The 14,418-nt window shown below is 41.6% G+C and overlaps 1 long non-coding RNA gene across 1 annotated transcript in view; it reads right to left on the bottom strand.

The window, feature by feature from the left end:
• LOC117974537 (uncharacterized) overlaps nt 1-8,231 on the bottom strand; it is a 41,132-nt gene extending 32,901 nt beyond the window's left edge. Inside the window, exons 1-2 of the long non-coding RNA XR_004664568.2 lie at nt 8,185-8,231; nt 7,303-7,375 (exon numbers count right to left, since the gene is read on the bottom strand). This is a non-coding gene — a long non-coding RNA (uncharacterized LOC117974537). The remainder of the gene's footprint in view (nt 1-7,302; nt 7,376-8,184) is intronic.
• Between the last annotated feature and the right edge of the window lie 6,187 nt (nt 8,232-14,418).

Genomic DNA, 14,418 nt, shown 5'->3' with positions numbered 1-14,418 from the left:
AAAGTTGGATCAATATAGAAGCAGTTTCTTTAAAAGGATCTTTAAAAGCGGGCCTCCTCCCTCTGCACTGCTTGGTCAGTTTATAAGTGCATCTGTGTAACCTTGGAACAGAAACAAACAAGAGCAGGCCCTGTATACACCCAATCTGATGTCAACTAGCTTGTTTGCCAACTTGAGGGTCCAGATTCTCAGCTACAAAAATCATTTGCCTCAACCCGTTTCTGCACCCCTGGAAGACTTGTACTTTTTTTTTTCAAACTTACAATTTTGTTTTTAAATAAAGAACAAAAAATTAGTTTAGAAGAACTGAACCATGTATAGAATGAACTATGTACCATTTACTAAGTAACCACAAATGATAGAAAGGCATAGCATGCTTGTTATGAACCTTTGCAAAATACATCAAGAAGGCCTGGACCATGTTATTTTCCTACATCAACATCCCAATATTTCCTTCATCTATGTAACTGTCTTTATGTCTGTTCCATACTTGTCTATTTCCTCCTTTGATATGAGTTTGTACCTTAATGTCCCTTCCTATAATCACAGAGGATATGTTAGTAGCACAGACTTCTTAATTCCCATAATCAAAACTTTGTCTTAAAATTGAAACATATGTTATTTATCCTAGTTTTCATTGATTTGGCTAATACTCCTGATATTTGCTGCTAAAATACTGAAATTCTGGAGATTCCCTTATTTTATTTTATTTTATTTCATTTCATTTTATTTAGAGACAAGGTCTCACTCTATATCCCAGGCTGGAGTGCAGTGGTGCAGTCATGGCTCACTGCAGCCTCAACCTCCCTGGGCTCAAGTGATCCTCCCACCTCAGCCTCCCAAGTAGCTGGGACTACAGGCATGTGTGACCCCAAGCCCGGCTAATTTCTGCGTTTTTTGTAAAGATGGGGTCTCACCATGTTGCCCAGGCTGGTATCAAACTCCTGGGCTCAAGCGATCGCCCTGCCTTGGCCTCCCAAAGTGCTGGGATTACAGGTGTGAGCCACTGTGCCAGGCTAGATTCATTTTCTTCTAAAGCAAATACACTCTTCCTTCTAAAAACTTTAGCTGGGCATGGTGGCACATGCCTGTAATTCCAGCTACTCAGGAGGCTGAGGCAGGAGAATCGCTTGAACCCGGGAGGCAGAGGTTGCAGTGAGCAGAGATCGCGCCATTGGCACTCCAGCCTGGGCAACAAGAGCAAAACTCCAACTCAAAAATAAATAAATAAGTAAATAAATAAATAAATAATAAAATGAAAACTGCAGCCTTCCTTGTACTAAATAAAGGAAAGAGTTTTTAAAATCTTCCTAATTTTTGGAGGGAAGACATCACATTTTAGTCTAACCTTCACCCCATTAATCATGTAAAAGTTATTTAGTTGGTTGTTTTGCAAGCCCTACCATGAAAAGTTTTCTCCCCTAAGGCAAATGGGAGCAAAGGCAGTTTGCTTGCTGCTCACTGGGTTTTACTTTTTAACTCTTCAAGTTGCACTCTGTGGTGTCTACATGTACGATTTTATAGAGCAAAAAATATTGTTTACCTTGGTTTACAGATTTCTAACTTGCCAAGTTGATACATTAGAGCACAAACTAATTTTCTAAAACCAAAATCCTTCAGACAAAAGGACGTTGAGATATGAATAGATGTCTGATTGCTCTAGTTCCTATCCAGACTGAACCTTTCTTATCCTGTTAGGCTGTACAGTACCAAGGGTTAACGTGACTGTGATGCAATCTCTCAGACATTCTCCACTCTCAGACAAAAGAAGAGAATGAGAGTGCAGGGGCAGAAATGATAAGTATGGAGTCAGACAGATCAAAGATTTGCAGAGTTTGAACAACAGTGGCGACCCAAGGAGGACAGATGGTGAGTCAGGAAAAGTGTCTGCAGTTACAAAGCACTTCCAGAAGGACGAAGTGTTATATCGCCCAATATTTTGTGGACTTGATCCATTGCTTAATCACACTCTTACAAACCGTTTTAAATTCAGACTACAGGAAAATGTGGGGAAAGCTTACCATAAAATAAATCAAAGGGAAAATTAGATTCACTTCACCAAAACTCAGCTTATAGTTATGAGTCAATGTAGGGGAGACCACACCATGACATGGATTCCAGTTGAAATCAGATCTGAATCCAGAGGTGTTGAGTTATGGAAAATCCAAGGCAGGGCACTTGCACCTTTTTTTTGATGATTCATTTTAATTATTACTGACTTTGCCATTGAGACCTATGCTCTAGGGTCCCTCTCCAATATGCATTGCCCCATTTCTTTCTTGCTGACACTACCTCTGTTTTGCTCATCCTTATCTAAACAGTCACTTCCTTTCAGGGAGGCTGAGCTCTTTCTCATTCTTCAAGGATGAGATTGACTGATGTCAATAATCAAGGTGTTCTAGGTCCCCTTAACATTGTAGTATTTCGGGGGTTTTTTGTTTTCGTTTTTGTTTTTGTTTTTTGGAAGCAGAGTCTCACTCTGTTGCCCAGGCTGGAGTGCAATGGCGCAATCTCGACTCACTGCAACCTCTGCCTCCTGGGTTCTAGCAATTCTCCTGCCACAGCCTCCCGAGTAGCTGGGATTACAGGTGCCCACCACATGCCCAGCTAATTTTTGTACTTTTAGTAGAGATAGGGTTTTACCACATTGGCCAGGCTGGTCTCGAACCCCTGACCTCAGGTGATCCACCCGACTTGGCCTCCCAAAGTGCTGGGATTAGAGGCGTGAGTCACCACGCCTGACCGTATTTCCAAAGCATGGTGCCAGGGGATGTCTGAAAGGCATGTGAGAACATACTCCAGCAAGGCACTCTTGAGGGGTGCTCATGACCCTAGAACTAAGAAGCTATCTCGCCATCGTGAGATGCCACACCTAGAGACCTGGACAACACATTAAAGACGTAGAAAGAGTGACAGCACCCAAGTCCTTGATGACAGTGTTGAGACATCCAGACTTTTGGTTATGTAAAAAGAGAAAAGTCTTTATACTTTAAGACATTTTAATTGGGTTTCAACTACAAGCATCCTTCTGCTACAGTTAGCGTTCAGTTTAGACACTGGCAGTGGGTAGACCACTCCATTATTTTATTGTCTGTACATTTTGTGGTAGAAAAAATTATTCAAACGTATCCTATAGCATGAGATTTTTCAGTGATCTAATTAACAACAGAAAACCTAGCTTGGCATCTCTATGAGACATTCACTCAATTTCTCTCATCATACTTTCACTCAATTTCAGAAGAGCAGAATTTGTTCTCTTTTTAAAAACAATTTTTTGGGCCAGGTGTGGTGGCTTATGCCTGTAATCCCAGCACTTTGGGAGGCTGAGGCAAGCAGATCTCCTGAGGTCAGGAGTTCAAGACCAGCCTGGCCAACGTGCTGAAACCCCGTCTCTACTAAAAATACAAAAAATAGCTGGGCGTGGTGACGGGCACCTGTAATCCTAGCTACTTGGGAGGCTGAGGCAGGAGAATTGCTTGAACCTGGGAGATGGAGGTTGCAGTGAACCAGGACCACACCATTGCACTCCAGCCTGGGCGACAAGAGTGAAACTCCATCTCAGAAAAAAAAAAATTTTTTTTTGGTAGGAAGGGCAGCACTTCATTCCATAAAATAGAATAAGTAGAACTTATTCTCTATTGCATATTCAGTCAAAAATTTATTTTTTTTTTATTTCAATAGGTTTCTGGGGAATAAGTGGTGTTTGGTTATATGAATAAGTTCTTTGGTGGTAATTTCTGATAATTTGGTGCGCTCATCACCCAAGCAGTGTACATTGTACCTAATGTGTAGTCTTTTATTCCTCACCACCTGCCACCCTTTCCCCCAAATCCCCAAAGCCTCCAAATTAAAATTTTGATTTTATGTTTAACTCTGAAGTTGTTAGCACGCTGTGACCTAACATTGCTAATTGAGTTCATTCAGCGTATTTTTAAAAATTAAAAAGATATTTGTAACATCTGATATCATAATATATTTAAGAGCTGTTTCTTAGGCGAGGTGCCCTTATTGGCCAAAGGAATTTTTATGTGGAATTTACTCCATCACCTTTCTGTAAGCAACCAATGAACTTCCAATTTCCTAGATTGACCCATACAAAATGGTCAATTTTATAGGTTAAAAATAGTTGAAGACCTTCAATTTTATATGATTCAACCTATAAAATCTGAAACTTATTCTCCATAACATCACATACCACTCTGAAAAGTCTGAAATGTAAAGACCATGCTTTAATACAATTGATCATTTCTATGCCATTCATCAACAGAATTTTAAAAGGTTTTGCCAACAAATGACTAGTTAACCTGTGGTCATTCCGCTGTTGAGTATCTCCCATTGGCAGGATGTTTGCCTTGGTCTGACCCAGAACTAAGTTTGAACTATCTATCAAATTAAAAATAGAAAGTAAGTAAATATAAGATTAAATGGTAGGACACATCAGCGCTCTTGTGAAGATGTTGGAAAAACTCAATGAATGTCAGTGATCTCTTTCCTGGTGAAAAACTTATAACTATATTTTTTTATTTGGGGAAATTCTAATATTATAATTGATTACTATTAAGATAAGTCTTAAACTTATAATATTTGACTTGACCTGGCATGGTGGCTCACGCCTGTAGTCCCAGCACTTTGAGAGGCCAAGTCAGGAGGATCACTTGAGCCCAGGAGTTCGAGCCCAGCCTGGGCAACATGGCAAAACCCCATCTCTACAAAAAAAAAAAAAAAAAAACACACAAAAACAAAAAAAATGAAGCAGGCTTGCCAGTAGTCCCAGCTACTCAGGAGGCTGAGGTGGGAGGATCCCTGGAACCTGGGAGGCAGAGGTTGCAGTGAGCTGAGATCATGCCCCTGCACTCCTGCTTAGGTGACAGAGTGAGACTCTGTCTCAAAAATAAAAATAAAATAAATAAAAATAAGAATAAATAAATAAAATTGTTAAAAATTTGCTTTAGTAATTTAACTTTTAGAAATTTATCCTAAGAAAACAACCAGACAGGTATTAGATAGATGATAGATAGATAAATAGATAGATAGATAGACAGACTAAGCCCAGTGGCTCACGCCTGTAATCCCAATACTTTGGGAGGCTGAGGCGGGAGGATCATTTGAGGTCAGGAGTTCGAGAGCAGCCTGGCCAATATGGTGAAACCCTGTCTCTACTAAAAATACAAAAATTAGGCGGGTGTGGTGGTGTGTAATCCCAGCTACTCAGGAGGTTGAGGCAGGAGAATAGCTTGAACCCAGGAGGCTGAGCTTGCAGTGAGCTGAGATTGCACCACTGCACTCCAGTCTGGGCAACAAAGCAAGACTTTGTCTTAAAAAAAATACATTGATAGCTAAATAGGCATAGATAGATAGATAGATAGATAGATAGGCAGACATATAAGGATGTTCATTGAAGCTTTATGTATAATAATGAATTTGGAATAAATTAAATTGGTAATAAACTATGGTGCTTCCAAATAATGAAATTCTTTGTAGCCATTAAAAATGTTGCTATAGATCCCTATTTATGCTGTAACCTGCTCCATGCTGAGCCACATTCCTGGTTCCCCTCCCTGCATTGCTTTTTCCCTAGCACGAATCCCTCAAATGTGCTCTGTAATTTACTCCTTCAATATCTGCATCCTTATCTGTAACTACCCGCTAGAATGTAAGCTCAGAGAGGACAGTGTTAAGTGTCTTTCTTCTTGGATGTATCTCAACTGCCCAGAAAAGTTCTTCACAAGAGTTCTTGAGTAGGCACTCAATAAATATTTGTTGGAGGAAAGCAACTTAGAACCAGAATTTCTGTGCAAAGAAGTATAAACATGTTCAAAACCTCTAGGGCATCCTAAAAAAATTGTTTCTATGGAGATATATATACATTCACACTTTAAAAGGGACTTTTTAAAGCACCATGAAACATGCTCAGAGACGATAGATCATCAATATTTCCCCCCCCGTTTTAGGATCTTCAGCAAAGCATAATGTGTTTTTTTCTATCAGAACTTAAAGGAACACTTTGTTCTTCCACAATCTTTTTTTCACTGTATGAACTTAAGACTGTTTTTTAAAAATAAGCTCCTAGGATTTCCCTTTACAATCCAAATAGTTCCCTGACCTAGTCTAAAAGTCCTAATAAAGAGTTATTTTGAGATTGACTTTTCTTTTGTAGTTTTATATTTATTGCGTTTTAAGAAAGCATCTCCCAGAAACATTGCATTAACAAAATAAAATCTAGGCCGGGTGTGGTGGCTCACACCTGTAATCCCAGCACTTTGAGAGGCCGAGCCAGGCAGATCGCTTGAGCCCAGGAGTTTGAGACCAGCCTGGGCAACATAGGGAGACAATGTCTCTGCAAAAAGATATAAAAATTAGCCGGGCATGGTGACACGCAACTTTAGTCCCAGCTACTTGAGAGGCTGAGGCAGGAGTATCGCTTGAGCCCGGAAGGCAGAGGTTGCAATGAGTTGAGATCGCACCACTGCACTCCAGCCTTGGTGATAGAGGGAGACCTTGTCTCAAAAATAAATAAATAAATTAAATAAAAATTAAAAAGTAAAATATACTAGCAATATTGGTTTACAGAGGATAGTTTGTATATAACTTACTCATAATATTCCACTTGGTCCTTTGTCATTAGTGACAAAACGCCCTGTTCTCTGTACAACTAAAACAGTCCCCCAATCAGTAGCAGAGGGTCTCTCATAAGGAAGGAGTGCCAGCCCAGGAGTGAATATCACTATGAGACCATCTTTAAGACAGAGCTGGAAGGCCAGGGTTCCATGTCCACAGGTCTGGTAGAGCTAAAACTCAGGAAAATGCCAGGTTGAAAGGCTATGAATGGAGAACCAAACCAATAACTTGGAGAGTTCCAATGTGAGGAACACACAGAAGTCGATTCCTGATGCTACTCGAAGCCAGACCTGCACCGGGCTGAAGGAGGTAGAAGTCCTGTTCTGAGTTAAGCTCCCTCTCCCACTATTGCTAGGAGCTCCCTAAACTTGAACATTTATGTGCAGAGAGCATCATTGGTGGGTACAGAGCACGTGCCCCATTGTTCAGACCTGAGGTTTGGAGCCTGCAATAGTTTTTCTCACATATTAAGGTTTTTTAAGGCCTTCTTGTTTTTTTGTTTTTGGTTTTGAGACGAGTTCTTGCTCTGTCACCCAGGCTGGAGTGCAGCGGCACAATCATAGCTCACTGCAGCCTCACACTCCTGGGCTCAGGTAATCCTCCCACCTCAGCCTCCTGGGACTACAGGTGTACGCCACCACACCTAGTTAATTTTTTAATGTTTTTGTAAAGACAGGGTCTCACCATGTTGCCCAGGCTGGTATTAAACTCCTGGTGGTCTTCTTGAAGTTGGTTTCTGGGACTCCTCAGGCCGGATCTATGACAAAAGAAATAGTAATGTATTTTACTTTTACTGAGCTTTTATTTTATGTTATAATTATCTTGTACTAGGTGGCTTTACAAACACAGCCTCATTAAATATTTACGACAGAGTTCTATGAGGTGGCCATTATGATTTCTCTCTATTTATATTGGAGGAAAAATAAAACACAGAAAGGTTGATTAACTTACCCAAAGTCACACAGCTAATAAAAGATGGAGCCAGGACTTAGAAGTCAGCTCTGACTTAGCCATTGTGGTTTCAGTGCGTCCCAGTTAATGCATCCCACCCCGAACTGATGCGCATTTTCTCCTCATTCAAAAACAAGAATAGGAACAACCACCCCTCACTCTGCAATAACCAGAGGAAGCAATTTACATTTTATACGCTTGCCTTTAAAACTCTGTCTTTTGAATGTTTTAAAAAAACAGTCCTGAAATTTCAGTGAAATTAAGACATGTTTAAAATAGGTTGGCTCTCATCCTTGGGACCCTGTTGTTGGCAAAGTGGTTTCACGATTGCCAGTTGTTGAGAGAGTTATCTTTTATGTCCTAAAAGAAAAGACTCTTTTTCAAATGTAACTTCACTTCTCACGTTCTGCCTAGCCAAAATGTATTGCTATTCTGTTAGTCACTAGTGAATTGAAAGGGTTGTTTAAAAAAAAACCAAAATCTGCATAAATACGCAGATAAGTTTAGAGATCAAGTAAAAGCTCTCAGAATCATTCATTGTGATGCCTGAGAGCTGAGATTTCCCCCATAGGCAATCCAATAAAAGAAACTTGACTACTGAGATAAAGCCCAGACCTGTGTCCTGTGCCGGCTCCTGAAATCAGTGGGACTGGCATTCTCACTCTCTGGCATTGATGGGAAAGAGAAAACTCAACCTAGATTATCATGAAATTATTCCTGATGCCTGGTCACGTGAACTCCTGAGCCAACAGATGCCGTTAACAAAGAGGGTTGCTGAAGCTGGGACTTGTGCCATCAGTCTGGTTTCAGAACACTTTTTAACAGTAGATTGGGTGTGGTGGAGGAGGGAAGGCTTGGAAGGGAAGTTAGCAAGGTCAGAGAATGAAGAGGCTGTATGCTGCAAGCAGCGAGTGTTCTAATACTCTCAATACACTTTGAGACTTAGTCGTACCATAGCATATTTATTTTGAGTTTTCCATAGTGCATTTTACTGAGGTCCTTTGACAACAGAATATTTCAAAGGTGTGTATACAAATATGGTTTTGCTGTTGCTGAAAATGGTGCCACAACCTGAGCCAATGGGATTATTCTTTCCCATTGTCCTTTTCCAATGTCATATATATATGTGTGTGTGTGTGTGTGTGTGTGTGTGTGTGTGTGTGTGTATGGAGTGGGGGAGGGGGTGGTCTTACTAGCTGGTTCTACTTTCTAAATCCTCTGGAAAAAAAATCTCACAGTCAGTTGAATTTGGTTACACTTAAAAGCTGTTTAAGGACTTCTCTGTTATAAGTTGATTTGGCCAGGTGCAGTGGCTCATGCCTGTAATCCCAGCACTCAGGGAGGCCAAGGCGGGCTGATCACTTGAGGTCAGGCGTTTGAGACCAGCCTGGCCAACATGATGAAACCCCGTCTCTACTAAAAATACAAAAATTAGCTGGGTGTGGTGGCAAGTGCCTGTAATCCCAGCTACTCTGGAGACTGAGGCAGGAGAATCACTTGAATCCGGTAGGCAAAGGTTGTGGTGAACTGAGATTGCTCCAGCCTGGGTGACAGAGTGAGACTCCATCTCAAAAAAAAAAAAAGGTGATTCAAACATCTGTCCAAGCCTGTGGTCTTGTTACTGTACTCTTGTCCCACTTCCTCATCCAAGCAGGCTCCTAGAAAGAAATATACTCCAGTTGTCTCAACTCCTTCATGTTCCATATGACACCTCTGCCCACTGCAAGCCAAGCTTACACTGCAGTTACTCTGTAGAAACAGTCTGGCAAAGATCCCCAGAGACTAATGTGACCATATGTCCTTGTTTGCCCATGAACACATGTTGTCCTGCTGTAATTATTAATAGCCCCTCTCTGTTCACTCTCAAATGTGTCCTAGTTTGCAGATAAATTAGTTGATCTCTCTACCAATTGCCAAGTCCCAAAGACTCTTTCCCGTTTCCATATTGCTTGATCACTGCAGCACTTGGCACTGTTATTCAATCCCACAATAATAGAACTCTTCTCCTTTGGCTTCCACAGTGTCTCTCCCGTATCTCTGTTCCATCTAGGTTCTTTTTGTGAGCTTCTCTTCCTTTCCAAGCCTCTTAAATGTTGGTGACCCTAAAACTTTATATTATAGCCTCTTGTCACTTTATGTAATCATCTTAAAAGATCATCTATTCCCGCGTCCTTAGCCCCAATGTACAATCTTATGACCCTCTAGTCTCTCTTTCTCCCTCTCTCTCTCCCCAAGACAGTTCTCTTAGGCTTCATTTCTTCACCTGATTGTTCCACTAGCATCATAAAATCAATGTCTTGGCCAGGTGCAGTGGCTCACGCCTGTAATCCCAGCACTTTGGGAGTCCGAGGCAGGTGGATCACCTGAGGTCAGCAGTTTGAGACCAGCCTGGCCAGCACAGAGAAACCTGTCTCTACTAAAAATATAAAAATTAGCCGGGCGTAGTGGCAGGCACCTGTAATCCCAGCTACTTGGGAGGCTGAGGCAGGAGAATTGCTTGAACCCGGGAGGCGAAGATTGCAGTGAGCCAAGATCATGTCATTCCACTACAGCGTGGGGGACAGAGAGAGACTCTCTCAAAAAAAAAAAAAAAAAAAAAAAAAAAAAAAAAAAAAAAATCATTGTCTCCAAAGCTGAGCTCCTTACATTTCCCTTCAGCTCTGCTCTTCCCCTTTTTATAAACCATGGTGAGCAGTAGGCATTCTGCCTCTGCATCTTAGCCATGGCCTCACTGTGTCCAGCCCAGCACTGCCTGATCAACCCTTTGCCAGACAACTCTCAGATCCATGGGGATAAAAGTGTGTTGTTTTAAGTCCCTGAGTTTTGGAGTGACATTTTTGCAGCAATAGCTAACCAAAGCAGAAATTTAGTCTGGGAGTGGAGTCCTTCCATAAGTAAAACTTGACATATGTAGTATTGGCTTTAGGACTGAGTGGCAAAAGGTGAAGAAGTTATTCTAGGCATCTGGAAGATGGTTATCAAAGTATTATAAAGGGCTGAAACAATGCTGACCTATTGTATGCGATGGTAAAAAAAAAAAATTGGTAAAACCTATGATAACTTGGAAGATACACAGGGTACTTAATGAATTTATGGACTTGGGCAAGGTAATTTTTTGAAGTGTTAAAATTATGAAATGGTTACATTTAGCTATATATGAATAAAGATCTAAAGGAAAGAGCTAAAGGATTAAAAAGAGACCAAGACTTATCCAAATTAAAGTCTCTCACTTTCTCTGGAAAAGATTGAAGTCTTAAAAAACAGCTCAGCCACCAAAACAGGACGTTTCTAATGCTGTCTTCCAAAATGGTCAAGAAAGATGATGGAAATGAAAAGGCATCCTAGAATGGGGAACCAAGAGCCATGACTACCAAAGGAAGAGGAAGGAAGCAGAGCTCGGTCTCATCAGGGAACATTCCTTACTGAGAGCAGGAAGCCCTGGCAACATTTTCTAAGTGAGATTTCAAAACTGCTACAAGTCAGTGCTATGTGCCTTCCCTTCTTCCCTTTTCTGATGAGTGTGTTTATTGTGTTTATCTTGTCCCTGTTTTCACAGGATATGTATGCAGCAGACAATGTGTCTATCTAATTCATATAACTCTAAGTTCAGAAGAGCCACATTTGGACTTGATATAGATGATGGAATCTTGGACTTTGTGCCTCATGCCATGATTTGGTGAGATTTTCGGGGTTCTGGGATGCTGGTGAGTACATTTTGCATATGAGAGGGATGTTATTAATGGTGGCCAGAGGGCAGACTATTGCAAATGGCATTACTGGCCTCAATTCTCCAGCCTTCCTGCATCCACAGCACTGTTGTAGATTCCTTGTGGGAGGTATGCACTTCCTTGCCCCTTGACTTTGGACGTATTTACATAGCTTTCTTTGGCCAATGCAAATGGGTGGAACAGACAATGCGCCCACTCTGAGCCCAGTCATTAGGGCTTTGTGTGTTTCTGTTTGCCTCTTGCCCCTCTGTCACTGCAATCAGAAGTATGTGTCCTCTGTAGCTCACTAGTTTCAGAAGGATGAGGGATGGAAGAAGCAGCACTATTTCATCCAGACCAGAGACCTTCAGTGAGAAGCACAGCTGCATGGCCTGAAGCAGATCCACCCAGCTAAGCCCAGCCTGAATCAGCCAAGCCATACCCAACCTTGGGTCCATAAGAATAAGTAGTTATTTCAGACTGAGTTTCAAGGTGGTTTGTTACACAGCATAGTCATGACAGGAGATAATTCATTCTTGCTACTGCCTATTCAGTGCCCCTTCCCAATCCAACTTTTCCTCTTTAAAACTTAAGCGCTATTGATCCTACTGCCTCTCCTCTCTGTATCCACTGTCCTTGTCTTGATCTACATCTGAATCATCTCTCATCTGGTTAATACCAAACTCTCCTTACTAACTCTCCTCACTCTCCTTTAATTCATCTTCCTCATTGCCACCAGAGCAATTTTTCCACAATGCATGTGATATTAGGATATACACCATCATCACTTACAAAAGTGTCTTGAACTTATAGTGATTATGTTGAGAAATAAAGTTTATATATTTTATTTTTAATCTTTTAATTCTATTTTTCTGTGAGCCTTTTGAAGTCCCCTTGCACACACCTGCATTGCACACACGTGGGTGCGTACGTGTGTTTCCGTCTACTGCAGGAAAAGCCTGCAGTTCCTGGCTCTTAACTCCCATAGCCTTTGTTACAGTCTTTTGTTATAATATTGAAGCACTTTAGGCCTCAGAAGCACAACTCAGAAAATAGAATCTCTCGCTCTGAACTTCTTCTGTTTTCCTCTCACCTGCTTCTTGTTCTCCCCAAGACAGGACTCAAATCTTCTCCCACCTTTCCATAAAGAAATTCTGTCACCACTTTGCCTGATTGTAGGTCATAAGACCCCCATTTCAGAAGGGGTCCTGTCCCATACCTTAAAGGAAGGAATGCTGTACAGATAGGCCAGGAGGAATCTGGACAGGCCTGGCTGGGTTTCCCCACTCTGTCTATTACTATGAGATCATACTCTTTTATCCAGTTATATCTCTACATGGTTGTCCATGTAATAGATCCAAGAGCCTGGGGTTCATAGAGCTTCCTGATAGCTGAACATGTGGAGGTTCCTGGAGGGTGGAGCTCCCAGTAGGGCATGAATGCTCCATGTCCTTACCTTCATACCTCACCCTATGCATCTCTTCATCCGTATCCTTTGTAATACATTTTATAATGAATGTAAGTAAATGTAAGTATTTCCCTGAGTTTTGTGAGTCGATCTCACAAATTACTGGAACCAGAGGAGGGGGTTGTGGGATCCCTGATTTATAGTGGTTGGTCATAAGCACAGGTAAAACCTGGGACTTGTGATTGGTATCTGAAGTTGGAGGAGGTGGTCAGTCGTGGGGACTGAGTCCTCAACCTGTGGAATCTGATGCTATCTCCAGGTAGATAGTATCAGAATTGAATTGGGCTAGAGGGTGCCTCACTGGTATCTGCTGCAGAACTGATTGCTTGCTTCTTGGTGGGGACAAATCCCCACACATTTGGTTACAAAAGTCTTCTTTGTTAATTGCTGTGGTGTGAGAGCAGAGGGAAAAAAAACCCAAAAACCTCTTACAGTCTGTGTTTCTTCTACTCAATGCAAAACTAATATCAGCATTTAGCTTAAAACTCTTGAATTCCTCCCAATGTGTAGTTGAAGTCATACACTTGGGAGCTGATGGGTCTAATTTGGTCCACAGATCCTTTGTTTGCTGCAGGTCCTGTTTTGACAATATTTGAATGTGAAGATGAACGCAAGTTCTCTAGTTTGCCACAACGCCTCCACTTCCTATTGTTTTACCCTTGGCTCGCTTTATACAGTTACCCAACAATCCTTGTCCATACAGGTACTTATGTAAACACATAACAAAATACTAAAAATTAGGTAGCTGAAAGCAATTGAAATTTACTGTCTCCCAGCTCTGGAGGCCAGAAGTTCAACATCAAGGTGTAAATGGGCCCATGAGAGTCTCAGGAAAATCCTTCCTTGCCTCTTCCTCCCTTCGAGTTGTGGCCTCAATCCTTTGAGTTCCTTGGTTTGTGGCTGCATCCCTTACTCCAGTCTCTGTCTCTGTCTTCACTTGGAGTTTTCTTTTTCTTTTTAATTTTGTAGAGCTGTGGTATTGCTATGTTGCCCAGGCTGGTCTCGAACACCTGACCTCAAATGAGCCTCCCACCTTGGCCTCCCAAAGTGCTAGGATTACAGGTGTGAGCCACTGCAATCAGCCCAATATTAATATCAACAACCAAGCATTGAGGGCTGGCCTTGTGACATCCACCTGGTGACTACATACTCACTGACTTTATTCCCTTTGCTCCCTGCTTGTCATCCCCTCGATCCTCTTGTTAGCAACTGTGGGATGGATTACCAAATTGGCTTGGACAGACTCGTGAATAAATGATTAGGGGTGATTTATTTTAATAGAGACGGAGCCTCACTCTGTCTCTATTCCAGCTCAGGCTGGAGTGCAGTGGTGCAATATAACTCACTGCAGCTTAGAACTCTTGGGCTCAGGAAATCCTCTTGCCTCAGCCTCCCAAGTGGCGGGGATTACAGATGCATGCCATCATACTCAGCTAATTTTTAAAATTTTTTGTAGAGATGGTGTCTCACTATGTTGCCCAGGTTGGTCTTGAACTCCTGGCCTCATGTGATCCTCCCATTTTGGCCTTCCAAAGCATTGGGATTACAGGTGTGAGACACTGCACAGGGCTGCATTTTCTTTTTCTTATAGGGACAACAGTCATACTGAATTAGAGCTTACTCTAACAACCTCATCCTAACTTGATTACATCTGCAAAGACTTTATTTCCAAAT

Source organism: Pan paniscus, chromosome 8 (genome assembly GCF_029289425.2).
Source record: "Pan paniscus chromosome 8, NHGRI_mPanPan1-v2.0_pri, whole genome shotgun sequence".
NCBI lineage: Eukaryota > Metazoa > Chordata > Mammalia > Primates > Hominidae > Pan > Pan paniscus.
This window is presented reverse-complemented; position numbering and strand designations above follow the sequence as displayed.